Source organism: Gadus chalcogrammus, chromosome 7 (assembly GCF_026213295.1).
Source record: "Gadus chalcogrammus isolate NIFS_2021 chromosome 7, NIFS_Gcha_1.0, whole genome shotgun sequence".
NCBI lineage: Eukaryota > Metazoa > Chordata > Actinopteri > Gadiformes > Gadidae > Gadus > Gadus chalcogrammus.
The window spans coordinates 5,944,503-5,961,751 of NC_079418.1; the positions used below are offsets into that span (position 1 = coordinate 5,944,503).

Below are 17,249 nucleotides of genomic sequence, written 5' to 3' on the forward strand. Positions count from 1 at the left end.
TTCAAATTGTCCGAAGTGGCAAAGACTGTGTAATCAAAATTTTCTACCTTGAATTTCAAGACTAAATTTAGATCAGTTTCATTATTCTTTAGGATCATCAAGGATCTGTCCACTCCCGGATCGCAGGAGGAGGAGAGGACGGCGCGACTCCATGGAATAAAGCATCTGTCCAACATGTGTCAATAACATAATATTTTTATGTGACACGGTAAACACAGAATCAAAATCAATTAAATCCCAAGTGTGGAAAATCAAGCCACACGCTCATCACAATCGTTATATTATAGTCCGTTCCTCTTGATGCTTTTCATGACAAATCAGGCATTCAAAAGGGGTTATATTCAAGAACATTTTACGTGGGTGATTACAAACTGATTAACCAAGCTGTTCTCGGTCAGTCTTATTACCGTAACCCTATAAATACAGCGGTGAGCCCAGTGCGTAATTCTGCACCATGGCACTGCTGGGACTGCTGGCACTGCTGGAGGACCATGCAAATGGCATGATTCGGAGGGAGAGGGTCTTCAGGGACCATAACGACTTATTGGCCCATGATGATGACTGGCTAATGAGCCGTTTTAGATTCCCTAGAGCTATGCTCTTGGATCTATGTGCTGAACTGGGTCCAGCATTGGAAAGGGCAACACGTAGGAACCACGCAATCCCGGTGCAGACGCAGGTCCTCACCACTTGGGGTTCCTGGCAACCGGCTGTTTCCAACGGGAATTGTCAGACAGGTGTGACGACCCAGTTGGGTCTTTGACCCCGCCCCTGCTGTGTGTGCCTGTGTTTCTCTCCCTCCTGATTAGGAGATTGTCGGCAGGTGTGGGATGGACCGGTGGCAGTATAAAGAGCCTGCCCAGACAGCAGACGTGGCTTCTCCCTCCTCCCAGCATTGGCTTTCCTTTGGATTCACATGGACTGATATTTACATTACCTTTAGGTTACTTACATTTATACTGACTTGCACCACACTTCTTATTGTTATGTTTATTATATAATAAATTACTTATTATTGTGAAAATAGCGTGGTCTCCCCGGTTCATGTTGCATGCATGGAGCCAGCATGTCACATATGGGGGCTCGTCCGAGATCTGTTTCTGGAAGTGTGTAAGGTAAAGGAAATTTTCCTCCACTTGTTTGGATTGGCAATTTTTGTCAAATTGGCATTTTGTTTGCACTGACGGGTAGGAATTGCCTGGGCAGTGGCATTAAATGGAATTGGGGGAGACCCGCGCTAAATTAGTTGAGTTGGTTAAATGATAAATTGAGATTTTGGATTAATTGGTTATTTGGTTGATATGGATTGCTTTGTTTGATTTGCTGGGGAGGAGTAGAGCCAATTAGGAGGCTAGGTGTAGCTTCAATTGGGTGCAGGTGTGGCGGTTACCATGGAAGGCTGTTAGATTAGATCTGCTGGAGCAACTGATAGTCCTCGCGTTAGGAGTAGAGCGCTTACCGCTGTTTATTGTTTTGCCTTTGTTGTTTTGTTTTATTTTTGGTGTGTCGGACGCGCTGGGGTTGCTTGTAACCAAATTGCTATGGGCACACCGAAGACTAGCTTAGAAGTAGGTAGGGCTGTGTTCTACAGTTAGATGCGGGGCTGCTCCGGTCTGGTGGGAAATTTGTTACACCTGTGTTCAATTGGTTGGCTGTTCGGTGCGCTGTAGCTTTGTTCTTTCATCCGGTTTAGCGCAACATAAGCATTTGTTTGGTAAGCATTTGACAAGCATTGCTTAAAAGGGACATGGAAGCTTTTGTTGAGGCCCCATCGGAGGCTAAAGTTTATAAGTGTACCAAGCGACAATTGTGGGAGGTGGCTGAGCATTATGGATTGGAGGGTCTGCGGAAAGATTTAGGAAAAGGAACTACAGGAATTGATAAGATCGGGTTTGGTAGAGAAGTCTATTATAAGAACTCAGACTGAGCCCTCTACACCAAACGACTCGGATGAAGATTTGCGTTCTGGGGACAAGGATTTGAGTTTCGAACAAAAAATGGCGCTCAGGCGTTTCGAGGCGGAGCAGAGGCATCTAGACCGTGAAGCTGATTTAGAGCGGAGGCGTCTTGCTTTGGAAATCGAGAAGCTGAAACGAGACTCGGACATCGAGAGACTGAGAACCGAGTCTGAACTTCAGAGAGAGAAGTTTAGATTAATTGCAGAGGGGAAAATGTTGGAGCTGGAGCTGCACACTCTCCTGGCAGACCAGATGGAGTCACTGTTGGCAGACCGGAGGAAGAGTGTGGAGAGCGGGCCGCTCACCTGCAGCAGCCCTACAATATTCAGATTCGCCCCATACGGGGCGTGGACAACGTTATGGCGGATGCTTTGTCCCGCGCTCCGGAGTTGATGGAGTAGGTGGTGGGTTTCATACATATAGGCATGGGGTTATTTCTCTCCTTCCCTGTCCCTCTTAAAGTGCTTTTCCGGGCCCGGTTTTGCTGTGGGACAGGAGTCTTGGGGGGAGATAACTGGTGGTAGTTGGGTTTTGATGTTTTGGATTGATTGGTTATTGTTTTTATTTTGATCGATTATTTTATGTGGTTGTTTCTTTGGAACAGAATCCCATTTAGGTGGGCTTCTGTTTTAAGGGGGGGGGATGTGATGACCCAGTTGGGTCTTTGACCCCGCCCCTGCTGTGTGTGCCTGTGTTTCTCTCCCTCCTGATTAGGAGATTGTCGGCAGGTGTGGGATGGACCGGTGGCAGTATAAAGAGCCTGCCCAGACAGCAGACGTGGCTTCTCCCTCCTCCCAGCATTGGCTTTCCTTTGGCTTCCTTTGTATTCACATGGACTGATATTTACATTACCTTTAGGTTACTTACATTTATACTGACTTGCACCACACTTCTTATTGTTATGTTTATTATATAATAAATTACTTATTATTGTGAAAATAGCGTGGTCTCCCCGGTTCATGTTGCATGCATGGAGCCAGCATGTCACACAGGTAAGTGTTTCATATAGCTGCATTTTACAACCTGCTTTCACATTTAAGCATAATTGTGCTAATTTTGTTTGTTTTCCACCCTGTAGATCCGGTATATCACAGCCATCCCTCAGTGCCCTAATTCCCAGCGTTTTGAATGGCATCATACATATGGGCAGTCGATACATAAGGTTTCCCTACACAGTGGAAGAACAGGCCGAGATTAAAAGGCAATTTGCAGCAATGTCCGATTTCCCAAACGTAATCGGCGTAATTGACTGCACTCATATTGCTATAAGGGCTCCATCTGAACATGAGTTCGCTTACGTCAACCGCAAGCACGTGCACACTATTCATGTTCAAGTTGTATGTGATGCCCATATGAACTTCACAAACATAGTGGCACGTTGGCCTGGTGCAACACATGATTCATTTATTCTGACGCACAGTAGTGTAGGGAACAGACTACAGGCAGGCGCGGGGCGGGATGGCTGGCTTCTAGGTGAGTTTTTTTTAAAGAGGAATGTAACATTGTGGTTCTTGACATAACTTATGATTTTCTGCATTGCAGGGGACAGTGGATACCCCCTGAGACGCTGGCTCCTCACCCCAGTTTTGAACGTGCAAAGCGCCGAGGAACAACGTTATAATGAGGTCCATGGCCGTGCTCGTTCAGTGGTGGAGCGCGCCATCGGCCTCCTGAAGTGCCGGTGGCGCGCTCTGGATGCGTCGGGGGGGGGGGGGGGGGGGGGGCTTTTATACCAGCCTGCCAAAGTGTGCCGCATTATAAGGGCTTGCGCCGTGCTGCACAATTTGTCCCAGAGGAACGGCATCCCTCTCCCCCCCGACCTCCCTCCCCCCCCCGACCTCCCTCCCCCCCCCGACCTCCCTCCCCCCGAGCTTGACCCGGAGACCCAGCCCCCTCCGAGGCAAGTCGGATTTCAACAGGGTGCAAGAGTACGTGCGGATGTCATGCGGCGTTTATGAAATGAAGACGACTCAAGGTTCATTTTTTCGAAGCATCTTTTAATGTTGTGGCAATTTCGGTGATGACATGTCGAATCTGCCTCATCTCCTCAGTCAAGTTGTTGACTGCATCTATTGTTTCCCTGTGCAGCTGCAGAACTTCGTCTGTGAGGACCCGACCAGCGGACTGACGCTTGGTGCTGGGGGTTGGATGACCTGCGGCCGAGGGCCCCTCGCCGGCATCATCTTCCTCCTCCCCACCGACCGCTGACTCTGGAGGACGCACAAGCAAAATAGCTTGCACTAGGCCTACATGATCGATAATAAATCTATAAAAAACAGAAATCAGCTTTACCTTGTTCTTCTGTGTTGTCAGTGTCCCCTTCCCTTTCGGACACGATGCCACTCACGCTTGCGGTGCCAATTATGGATGCAACTTGCCTGTCAATCGGGGTTAGGTCAGGAGTACTGGGTCCCCCTCCAGTTGCAGTCACGCTCTGGCGGTGCGAGGACAGCCTCTGCTTTGCACCCACCTGTAATTAACGATCTTCACTATACGACCAGTTACATTTGAGCAATTAATTATAAACGTGCTGTGCGTGAGGAAATAAAAATGTACCTTTATGTCGGACCACTTTTTCAATTCGGGTACTGTCCGCTCCGTACCCCTGACAGCGTTCACTGCCGCAGCAACATGTTGCCACTCATTCTTTTTTTTTATATTGGTGATCCCGATTCCGTGACCGCCGAACAAAATTTCTTTTCGGGCCTCCACCTCACCCACAAGTGTCTCCACCTCAACCTCCGTGAAGTTTCTTTTTTTGTTTTTTCTCTGTCCTGCCATTGTTTCCAAGTTCCAACAAGACATAATACCGGCACCTGAGTCTGTTTTAAATGGAGATCGCATTCATGAGGTCATTTGCATTGACCATTTATGGTTAAAAAGGGCGTGTAGAGGGCGGAACGTGAAGCTGATTCAGCTGCGCACAATTGTAGTCAGTATGTGATTTATAAAGCAAAGATTGCGTACAGGTGTGCGTACGGAGTGTTTTATAAATCCGAATATTTTTTGGCGCACGCAAAACTTGGCTTCTGGGCGCACGCAAATTTTTAGTAACGATCCCACGCACAGTTTTATAAATGAGACCCCAGTTCTCTCCCCAACGCCTCGTTGCTTATGTACGGAGGAACGTTCGAAATTACCACCCTTCTGGCTGGACTTGCAAGCGGCAGAACTTGAGTAAATAGATCGCGAATCACTACTCCACTCTCCACGACACTATTGACCTTATCCACACTATCCAAAAAAATAACCACCGCACTATTCATTCGCGAGGCAAACTTAACAGAGTTACACCCCACTTTCTCCCCAATCGCCAAGCAACACTCCTCCACGGCCACCTGCGCAGCGGGGGAGAGCTTTACGCCATGCTGCCGTGAAAGCTTTTCCCCACCCGCCTCCGAATTCATACCTGCGGGCATTATGCCATGCCAGGCCGGTAACAACGTTAACGTTAACGAAGTTACACGAACAATCCAAACAATGTTGACAAACACAAGCTAACCGATCCAACTAGAGAGGCTGCTTAATACACAAAACGAACATACAAAAACAAACAAAATAGACGATAATAAAGCTAGAAAAATCACTCACTCACCACGCCAAACGCTCAGCAGCTCTCGCTCACATTTGCTCACGAGAGAGAGAGAGAGAGAGAGAGAGAGACCCGGTATCACGCCAAAGCGGGAAATAGATAGGTTGGTCCACCTCGCAAGACGTGTTACGTAGCCTATATTAATCTTTATTATCTGAATGGGAAATGCAATATCTTAGGACAGATGCACCATTAAATGTGTTTCTAAAGACATTTCTAGCGAGAAATATACTTTTTCCTTGCAAAATCTTCAGTCAGTGATTGTGTCTGATCTTTAGTTTTATAGTTATTAGCAGTGGCGGTTTTAGACACGGGCGACCCGGGCAGCTGCCCGGGGCGGCATATTTGTGGGGGGCGGCAAATCACACGGGTGGCGCCACGAGCAATATAAAAAAAAATGCGCTGCGTAGCGGTTATCAATGAAGTACCACATTGTGTGGGGAATAGGTATTTTGGCGCCCCCTGCTGCAGGCGCACACCTGCTCGTTGAGAAGGTGCCGTGTATAGACGGAATGAAACCCCCACTGAAGTCCGTTGGCTCACGATACCAACCCCCCCCCCCCCCCCCCCCCCCGCGTCAACAATCTTGCCCGGGGCGCAATTGGACCTAGGATCGCCACTGGTTATTAGGACGAGTTTATCGGCTAGCTCGAATGTTTCAATGACGTCAGGTTGCTAGGGACGCTGCTTTCGCTAAACTAGCAGCTCACGTGTTTTCTGCGGTTGTGTTATTGAACCGTTACTTTGTTACTTTTAATGATATCATCTTGTTAGAAACACATATCTGAGAGCCAACCCAGTCGCCAAAAGCATACGTTGACAGTGTACGTTTTCCTGAAAACTGGATTACGTCGCATTTCAACATAAAATAGCGCGTTATACCTACAGTATGTATTGTATAATCTTTATGAACAGTCAGTCAGAACTATTAAACACCAGAGGATGGGCGGGGTCCGGCCGTGGACGCACGCACTCACACACGCACGCACGCACACACACAATGCATTTCGCTGCTAAAACAACAAAGAAAATAGAAGAAAAAGTTCCCTCAAATATTATTACTTTCCAAACATTGGCCAAAATGGAATATCTTTTCATTTGGGCTGCTTCTAGGACATTTTGGGTGGATTTTGAACGGTATGTTGCAGAGATGGAAATTAACTTTTTTGCCCACCAGCCACTGTGGCAGGTAGATTTAAAAATCTACCAGCCACTCATCTTTTTTACCAGCCACTTTTTATACGCTATATATTTTTTAATATATGCGTACATTTTAAACAATATAATAGTAACAATAGATAAGAAAAGTGTTTTTCATACACATCAGTTGGTGTTACGATGACAAGTTTGGGGATAATTCATCTATACAAAGTATTTTCATTAAACGAATTGACATTAATAATAAAACAACATGCATGGCTACACCATCATAAGTCAATAGGAACATTTGTTTTTTTGTATTTACATGTGACTGTATACAAATGTGTCCACACAGACATGGTAACTAACGTATGATAGTAAGCATTATATGCCCTTAACACTAATATTCAGAAGAAAATATGTGTGGCATTCAGTCCAATGCTGAAAATATATCTGTGGCATTCAGTAGGCCAATGCTGTGGTAAAGTGCGTAAAGTATGACCAAGTGTTTCTTTCTGTTCAATAGATAGAACTTTATCAATCCCCTGTAGGATAAATTTGTTAATGTTTGTCCCTATAAAACAATAATGGTAAAATAATAAATACAAAACACGACGGTAACTGAGTAGGTCAAACCGTCCAATCTGAAGGCTCTACTTAACCACTCCCCCTACTCACTTCCACCAATGCGAAGCGAACAGAACTGAGTAGGGGAGGGCGTAGCCTAACTAGTTTGTGAACGACCCAGAGAAACGCAACTCAAATTCAATGTGAACATATATGAGGCTTTAATAAAATCCCTGACGATTTTGAAATTCCGACACACATTTTTTAAAAGTGTGTCAAAAAGAGGGCTTGTCCGGGCAAAAGAGGACGTCTGGTTACCATACCGTGTGGCGTGTGAGCGGGTTGAATTGCGTGTGTCTCACGCCGAACGCGTGAGACTTGAGAGCCCTGTTACCGATATTATCCCGGATATTGACAGTCGCAGTTCAGCAAAAGAGGCGTAGAGGAAGAAGGGGCCCGGATGTTGACAGTAATGGTTGTGGAACTGTGCAGCGCCGTATAACGAATGTATTAGATATGCAAATTTGATCGGACCTGACTGGAAAGTATTACCCGCCACAGTGGCGGGTGAAGTGACACAATTCACCCGCCACCATACAAATCCACCCGCAAATGGCGTGTGGCGGGTGTTAATTTCCATCCCTGGTATGTTGGCAGGACGCTTTTTGCAGGACCTGGCAACCCTGCACTGTTGCCCAAGTGCTGAAATGCTCCGAAACCGATCTGGATCCATGGCCAAAAGACCCCCCCCACCCTTTCAAAAAATACTATGGCAGAATAAAGAATAAATTCACGCATTATCATTCAACTTGAACATGTGTTTTTAAAGTATCAAGTGGTCCTCGGGGTCCGACTGGGCCAAGTTCCGATGCGGGGGTCCCGGTTAGGCCCTAGAATAAGGTATTCAAATTTCAGGGCGGTAGGACCTTCCCATCTCAAAAACTGTTTTTCCACCACATTCTGAACAACTAGGTCTTGCAGGCAACACTTCTGAGGGGCTTTGTCCAAATAACAGTCCATTTGGGAAAACTTTTTTTCTCTAGAACTCCAAATCTCGGATATGACATTCTCGGGACCCGGGGAATGTGTGTAAATATTTTAGCATCCCTAGCTATCTCGAAAAGGCCGGAAAAGGGGTGTGACCTCCAACAGTAGAGTAAATGTACAAAAGACAGAGGTTAGTTTCTAGTCCCCATTTTCTGTGGGATGGGGGTGTACATTTGTGGCTTAAGGTGTGCAGACACAGCTGGCCTGTGGCAACGTTTTTGAAGTCTGGGGTCAAACCGTCAAAAGGAGCCGGCACCACGCCGCTTATGAGATGACAAAAAGTTGTTGTGTATTTCTCTCATAACTTTTTGTCATTATTAAAGAGAGGCCTGATTCTTAGATATGCATATTGGATGGCTAGGGTGTAGGTCTGGGAAAAAAATCTATTTTTTTCAACGGGGCTGCATCCAGTCACTTGACCGTTATGGTTGCTATGGTGGTTGCTATCGACCGCCCCCTCTAATCCTTACATGGCTCTAAAAACCACGCGGCAAAGGAGCTGCCGTCAATTGTGTGTTAAGGGGTACGGAACGTGGGGACCCAAGCGCAGAGACGAGGTAAAGGGGAACGGGGTTTATTGGCAGGCAGGAGAGTCAGACAGGCGGGAATCAGGAACCAGAAGGAGAGTCAGACAGGCAGGGATCAGGAACCAGCGGGGTAGTCAGTCAGGCGGGGATCAGGAACCGGCAGGAGAGTCAGACAGGGATCAGGAACCGGCAGGAGAGTCAGACAGGCAGGGGTTCGATAACAGGCAGGCAGGGGGCGATGGCAGGCGGGTAGTCAGGCAGGCAGGGGTTCGATAACAGGCAAGCAGGGGGGCGATGGCAGGCGGGTAGTCAGGCAGGCAGGGTTTCGGCGACCGGAGAGTACTGGAAAGGGAAGGAGAGAGTTACCACGGGGACATGCTGCTATAAAGCTTGAGATTGCTGGTAGGACCGATACTAACTGTGCAGAAGTAACGACGAACTGGCGCCGGCTGGTAGGAGATCTCCGACTGAAGTAGGGAATGGTGATTAGATGACTGCAGACTGGTGTGTAAGGAGAAGGACCACCGGCACCAAGTGGCCACTAGGTGGAGGTAGCATAGCAGGACGCGGCGTGACAGTACCCCCCCCTCTACGGACGCCTCTCGGCGGACGCCCAACACCAGACGGATGATCTCGATGGAAGTCCCGGACGAGCGAGGCATCCAGGATACTCTTCGGGGGAACCCAGGAGCGCTCATCAGGACCGTACCCCTCCCAGTCGACGAGGTACTGATGACCCCGCCCGCGGCGTCGTACCTCCAGGAGGCGACGGACCGTCCACGCCGGGTGGTTGTCGATAACCCTGGGTGGAGGTGGGGGCAGGACAGGGGGAGACAACGGGCTGGAGGAAACGGGGGAAGTCGGAGACGAACGGCACAGGGGTTGATGATAGCCTCAATCTCAAAAGGTCCAATGAACCGGGGGGAGATCTTAGGAGAAATTCCCTTCAAGGGAAGATCCTTCGCCCGAAGCCACACCCTCTGTCTGGGAGCGTACTGGGGTGCAGGTAGGCGACGCCTATTGGCCTGTAGTTGGGAGTGGGAGGATGCGCGGACCAGCGCAGCGCGTGTGCACTTCCAAGTGCGCCGGCACCTGCGCATGTGGGGCTGGACCGACGGGACTCTCTTGAAGAGGGGAGCTTGGGGAGCGAGATGAAGTGTTCAGCCTTGGAGAAGCGGTCTATCACTGTGAGGATGGTGGTGTTTCCCTCGGACGTGGGCAGACCGGTGACGAAGTCCAGGGTGATGTGAGACCACGGTCGACTCGGAATGGGTAGAGGTCGAAGCAGACCGGAACGGGAACGAGTAGAAGTCTTATTCCGGGCGCAGGTTGCGCATGCTGCTCTGAACGCGCGGACGTCTGCATCCATGGACGACCACCAGAAACGCCGGCGGATGAAGTCCAGTGTGCGGGTGATTCCTGGGTGGCAGGTAAGCCTGGAGGAATGAGCCCAGAGCAGTACCCTGGACCGTACAGCGTCTGGAACGAACAGGCGATTCGGAGGACCGGTACCGGGGTCTGGCTGCTGCCTCTGTGCCCGGCGCACCGCAGACTCAATCTCCCAGGTGAGTGTAGCGATCAGACAAGCGGGGGGCAGGATGTTTTCGGGGTCAGAACAGGGGTCCTCGGGGGAGTGCAGGCGGGACAGGGCATCCGGCTTCCCATTCTGGGAACCGGGACGGTAGGTGAGGGAGAAATTGAATCGCCCAAAGAATAAGGCCCACCTGGCCTGTCGGGTCTTTTGGCCGACTGAATGTAAGCTAGGTTGCGGTGGTCGGTCCAGACAATAAAGGGCTGGTCTGATTTGGCCCTGACCGATTATGTATCCCAGAAAGGAGACGGATGGCACGTGGATGACGCATTTCTCCGCCTTGACATACAGACGATTCTCCAGCAATCGCTGTAGGACCTGCTGGACGTGAACCCGGTGCTCCTCCACGGATTTCGAGAAAATCAGGATGTCGTTGATATAAACAAACACGGAGCGGTTCAGCATGTCCCGGAGGACATCGTTGAGCAGGGACTGGAAAACAATGTGGAAAACAATGGGCATGACAAGGTACTCGAAGTGACCCAAAGGTGTGTTGAACGCGGTCTTCCACTCATCTCCCTCCCGGATGCGAACCAAGTGGTAAGCGTTGCGAAGGTCGAGCTTGGTGAAGACCACGGCTCCGTGGAGGGAGACGAAGGCGGAACTAATGAGGGGCAAGGGATACTTGTTCTTCACCGTGATGTTATTCAATCCCCGGTAGTCGATGCAGGGACGAAGTGTGCCATCCTTCTTCCCCACAAAGAAGAACCCCGCTCCTACCGGTGAAGAGGATGGGCGGATGATCCCAGCGGTGAGAGATTCCCCAATGAGAGATTGAACAGGCGACTCCCCGGGAGGGGAGCCCCGGAAAGGAGGTCGATGGCGCAGTCATAAGGGCGGTGGGGGGGCAAGGACAAAGCGTGGGATTTGCTGAACACCTCCCCAAGGTCGTGGTATTCCTCCGGAACGGGGAATAGGTTAAGAGGTGTGGGGGCAGACTCGAGCTCTGGTGCTCGAGGTGACTGGGCGGACCGCAAACACTGGGACAGGCAGTGGGTACTCCAGGACATTACACGACCGGTACCCCAATCGATCCGGGGGTTGTGCGTCTTTAGCCAGGGGTAACCCAAAACGACCGGGGAGAAGGGGCTGGTAATCACCAGAAAAGAAATGGACTCGTGGTGATTCCCAGAAACGAGTAGGTCTACCGGAACGGTAGGGTGCTCCACCCGCGTGAGTGTCCTCCCGTCTAACGCCTGGGTCTAGATGGGGCGATCAAGCGGGACAGTGTCGATCTTCCATCGAAGGACCAACTCCCGATCAATAAAACTCTCGTCAGCCCCGGAGTCCGGAGGATAGAGAGCGGGAGGGCCTGATCCTGCCACAGGAGGACAGCTTCCAGGAGGGGACGGGAGGCCGAGGGGTTACGGGAGCGGCTCGCCAGGATCCCTCGGCTTACTGGCAAGCCCGATCTTTTCCCGAAAGCGAGGGGCAGCCAGACCGGAGGTGGCCCGAAAGACCACAGTAGAGGCAGGAACCGGAGCGCATACGGCGTTCCCTCTCCGCGGGGGAGAGATTTGTGCGTCCGATCTGCATGGGCTCGGGAGAGTGTCCCCGCCCGCGGCGGGGTGGAGCGAAGGACGAAGGAGAGGGCCGAGGTGTTGCAGGCGGCTCGAGCCTGTGCGTGGAGACTGGGCGTGACCCTCTCTCTCTGCGGCGTTCGCTCAAACGATTGTCGAACCGAATGGAGAGGGCGATCAACTCATCCAGACCCGCAGATTCCTCCCGAGAAGTCAGCTGGTCCTTGATGTCGTCGGATAGCGCGTTTAGGAAAACCCCCTGCAGGGCTTCCTCGTTCCAGCCGCTCTCTGCAGAAGACGCTGAGAAGCCTCCTTTCCCCGGACCGGGTGATCGAAAACCCTCCGCATCTCCTCGGTGAAGGCGGAATGGTTGCAGCAAACCGCGGAACCACGTTCCCACACGGCCGTAGCCCAAGCGAGCGCCTCGCCTCGCAAGGAACCGATGAGGTAGGCGACCCGTGACTTGTCGGTGGGGTAGGTCTGGGGCTGCAGTTCGAAGACCAAAGAACACTGGAGGAGGAAGGACCGGCAGGATCCCAGGTCTCCCTCGTAGCGTTTAGGGGCTGGAATGAACGGCTCCCGGGACCAAGCCGATGGACCAGGAACAGAGACGGATGGATCCGGAGAGACGGGGCGCTGGGAGCGTACTGAGACGGCCAACTCACGCAGGTTGGAGGTGATCTCCTGCAGGACCTGGTCATGCTGACCCAGGAGAGTTCCTTGACGGGAGATCATCTGGCGGAGTGCCTCTGCGTCCGCTGGGTCCATGTTTAGGCCAGTTCGTACTGTTAAGGGGTACGGAACGTGGGGACCCAAGCGCAGACACAGGCAGAGACGAGGTAAAGGGGAACGGGGTTTATTGGCAGGCAGGAGAGTCAGACAGGCGGGAATCAGGAACCAGAAGGAGAGTCAGACAGGCAGGGATCAGGAACCAGCGGGGTAGTCAGTCAGGCGGGGATCAGGAACCGACAGGCAGGGGTTCGATAACAGGCAGGCAGGGGGCGATGGCAGGCGGGCAGGGGTTCGATAACAGGCAAGCAGGGGGGCGATGGCAGGCGGGTAGTCAGGCAGGCAGGGTTTCGGAGACCGGAGAGTACTGGAAAGGGAAGGAGAGAGTTACCACGGGGACAGGCTGCTATAAAGCTTGAGATTGCTGGTAGGACCGATACTGACTGTGCAGAAGTAACGACGAACTGGCGCCGGCTGGTAGGAGATCTCTGACTGAAGTAGGGAATGGTGATTAGATGACTGCAGACTGGTGTGTAAGGAGAAGGACCACCGGCGCCAAGTGGCCACTAGGTCGAGGTAGTGGACCGCGTAGCAGGACGCGGCGTGACATTGTGTTGTTTTTGTCATAAACTAGGGTCCGATGGTTAGAAAATAGACAGATATTCTAAGGTATCCTTAAAAGGCAGCATGGATGTTTTTATTTTCTGCAGTTTAGACTTCTATTATAACCTATTTTTGAAAGCAAAACACCAAGCTCATTGATTTAACGAGGCAGGGTTAAGCATGCATATCTTGGAATCAGGCCTCTCTTTAATAATGACAAAAGGTTATGAGAGAAATACACATTAAGGAGGCAGGGTTATTTGAAACAATTTATTAAATAAATATTTGTGAGATGTCATTACTTCTCCTGAGTTTGCTTCCTATTTATGTCGAGTATACACCCCTACTGTCCACAAGCATCCCCCCCCCTCCCCATATGGATTTGGAGAATATGAAAGAGGGCATTCAATTATACTATAATGATCAATTAGGAGGCTGAAGCCCTAAAGGAAGTGATGCAATAGGTGACTGAGTCTACAACATTAAAGTAAGCTATACCTTGAGGTCTCTTATATATCAAAGGGGGTCTCAAAGGACGCATATCAACCTGTGGCTCCAGCCCTACAGGAAATGACTCAGCAAGTGCTCCATCTCATTGCACCTGCACCCAGTGGCTCGCTTGCAAGATTTTGGCCTGAAGTTCTTCCCAGACCTACACCCCAACATGCAGAGGTTAAATTGGGCCGGGGCTGTCCGGGGCGGAGCCCCGGCACATAAGCGGCCGGGTCTGGAGTTCTGCGCAGCAGATCAGCTCCAGCCAATTTTGGCAGTCTGCCTAGTCCATCACGAGCAATGTTGTCCTACTCATTTACAACTTTTCCATTGCAAATCTATGTTGTTTTAAAACACAATTCTAAATAATGGAGTAGGGATAGGCTGGCCTAGACATCTGGAGCAAGTTTGAGACGTAGGCATATCGCGCACGAAACTTGCGCAGCAGCTCCTCCTCCCCCCAGATCAGACAACACAACGTCAAATCAACGGTCATCATCAGACATAATTATCATAGTAGACAGGTGAATGGCGAGGTAAGAGAAACTAAATTAAAGGTGCACGGTATTTTGAAAGAGGTCGATCATCACCAATAGGCTAATATCATTAGATATGGGCTTGCATTTTCATTAAGCAGGAAAATGTAACCTTAGACATGCAGGGATAGCCTGCTACTGGTATGTCAAATAGCAAGCGCTAGTTAAAAAGAACAATGCTGCTAATTCTAAATGATTTAGCAAGTAGTCTATGCGATCTCCGAATCACATTTCTCATTCCTAGCTGGATGAATTTCAAACTTATTTGTATCTATGAATTGCAGTGCATTGCCTAGGCTATTTGTGAGTACAGTAGGTCCTGTGATTTAATGTTTGCATATAGGCTACACAGCAGGTTAGATTTAAAAGCCCTCGTTAACATGATGGTGACGTAGCCTATCGGCTAGCCTTTAAGGATGGACAGGGCAGAGATGAGGACACTGAGGGCAGAGGAGGTGAGGCGGGACAGGGCAGAGGAGCTGAGGATGGACCGGGCAGAGGAGCTGAGGATGGACAGGGCAGAGATGAGGACACTGAGGGCAGAGGAGGTGAGGCGGGCGTCATCCATTTCTTTCTCTTTTTCAGTGCCAGATTCATGTTGCTCTTACTTGGCACCGTTCAAATACTTCTTCTTTTCGTTTTGGTACCGTTTAAATTCAGCTTGATACTGGTATCTTCTTCTTCTGATTAATGGCAGGTCATATGTCACATGATATGGGTATAATTGGGAAACGGTGAGTTGAACTGAAGACTGTGTACCATTTCAGGGAAGGAGGGGGGGGGGGGGGGGTATAGGTCAACACATCGAATTTGCCCAAATTGAGTAATAGGGTACACAATTAAGAAAAAAACAACGGTGGGCTTGTTCATAACAAATTTATATAATTTCTTTAATGTACTAATATAACGACTATCATGGATTTTTTTTTTTGCAACCTTAATTTTGGCTCTGCGTACTCTGCGTATGGGGAGCGGCGGCCCCTCCGGATCAGAGCCCCCCCACATAGAAAATCCCAATTTAACCACTGCCAACATGCATATCTGAGAATCAGGCCTCACTTTAATAATGACAAAAAGTTATGAGAGTACGTTGGCGCTGAGCATTTCCCCAAATAAAAAAAAGTTTCACAGCTAATGTAGCCGTTAGCACACTCAGGATCTCGTAATTACGAGATAATATTTCGTAATTAGGAGATAAGGATCTCGTAATTACGAGAAAAGAGCTCGTAATTACGAGATACGGATCTCGTAATTATGAGATAAGGATCTCGTAATTACGAGATAAGATATAATATTTACGACATAAGGATCTCGTTTACGAGAAAAGGATCACGCCTCTCATTCATCAATAACGTTGCTGGCTAGCTGCAGGCCGGCAAAGATGACGCTATCCGACGCTATCGTATTTAATCTCCTGCTCGGGTTGAGGCATTGGGAAATATTGATGTTCCTTAATATAATAATAATAATAATATTGTAATTGAGGATGCCACTTTCTCTGATCACAGACCTATTATGTTTGATGTTACCCTCTCCAATCATCTGCCAGCTACTAGAGCTCAAGGCCATTACTCTCGCCATATAAACTCTCTTACTGCAGGCCAGTTTTCTGATAGCTTTCTCAGTCAAACTGTTGCTTCTACCATTGCAACAGCAGCATCATCCTCTTCCAGCCCAGATGAATTAGTCAGCCTTTTCCACTCTTCCTGCTCCTCCATACTTGACTCTGTAGCTCCTCTCGCATACATCCGCCCCAAACTAAAATCTCGATATAGGTTGGATGAGGCCACCCGCTCTCTCAGGCAGGCCTGTCGTAAAGCCGAAAGAAAATGGAAAAAGGATCACCTTACTGTCTCCTTTGAAATTTTTAAAACTGCTTTAGCTGCTTTCCAGGCTGCAGCAAAAAAAGCCAGGGCAAAGCACCTCTCTGATTTGATCAGTAAACACTCAAACAGACCAAACATTTTATTTAGCACTATTAACTCTGTTATCAACCCTTTTAACTCCCCAGCTGCTGATGTATCTACTGCTACCTGTGAGGAATTCCTTAAGTTTTTCATTAACAAAATAGAGAACATCAGATCACTGTTTACCCCCTCCCCATCACCCACTCCACCTGATTATTTTGGTACACCAGTTATTTTTAACCAATTTCAGCCCATTTCTCTCTCTGAACTGCGGGAATTAGTATTGCACATGAAACCCACTGCATTCCCCCATGATGCCATTCCCTCCTCTATCATTAAGGATGTTTTTGATGCAGTTGGCCCTTCAATTCAAATAATTCTAAATTCATGCCTTACATCTGGCACTGTCCCCTCATGTTTTAAACATGCGGTTGTCCAACCCCTGTTAAAGAAACACAACCTTGATGCTAAATGCCTGAATAATTACCGTCCCATCTCTAAGCTTCCTTTTATCTCCAAAGTCCTAGAAAAAGCTGTTCTGTCTCAGTTGACTCCCTTTCTGACCACCCACAACATACTTGAACCTCTTCAATCAGGTTTTAGATCCCTTCACAGCACCGAAACAGCCCTGCTCAAAGTAACCAATGATCTCCTCCTCACTCTGGACTCTGGTGATAATGCCATCTTTATACTACTTGACCTCAGTGCTGCTTTTGATACTGTAGATCACAACATCCTCCTCACCCGCCTGGACCAGCAGGTGGGCATTAGGGAGACTGCACTACTCTGGTTCAGCTCTTACCTCAAACATAGGACTTTCTCTGTCTCTATTGGTCAGTTCTCGTCATCATCCGCCCCTGTCTCATATGGGGTCCCCCAGGGGTCCATCCTGGGTCCCATGCTCTTCAGCCTGTATATGCTCCCACTGGGTGACATTATTAGAAAGCATAAGATCTCTTTTCACCTCTATGCCGATGATTCGCAGCTGTACTTGCCCTTAAAATCTAGGGACTCCATCCAATCTCTCCTGGTCTGTCTTG

At 49.2% G+C, this 17,249-nt stretch overlaps 1 long non-coding RNA gene across 1 annotated transcript; it reads left to right on the forward strand.

Annotated features, from left to right (window-relative positions):
* Window positions 1-446: 446 nt before the first annotated feature.
* LOC130386686 (uncharacterized) lies at window positions 447-3,607 on the forward strand. Its single transcript, XR_008896160.1, has 3 exons — window positions 447-2,950; window positions 3,037-3,431; window positions 3,501-3,607. It is a non-coding gene; the product is annotated as an uncharacterized LOC130386686 (long non-coding RNA).
* The last annotated feature ends 13,642 nt before the right edge of the window (window positions 3,608-17,249 follow it).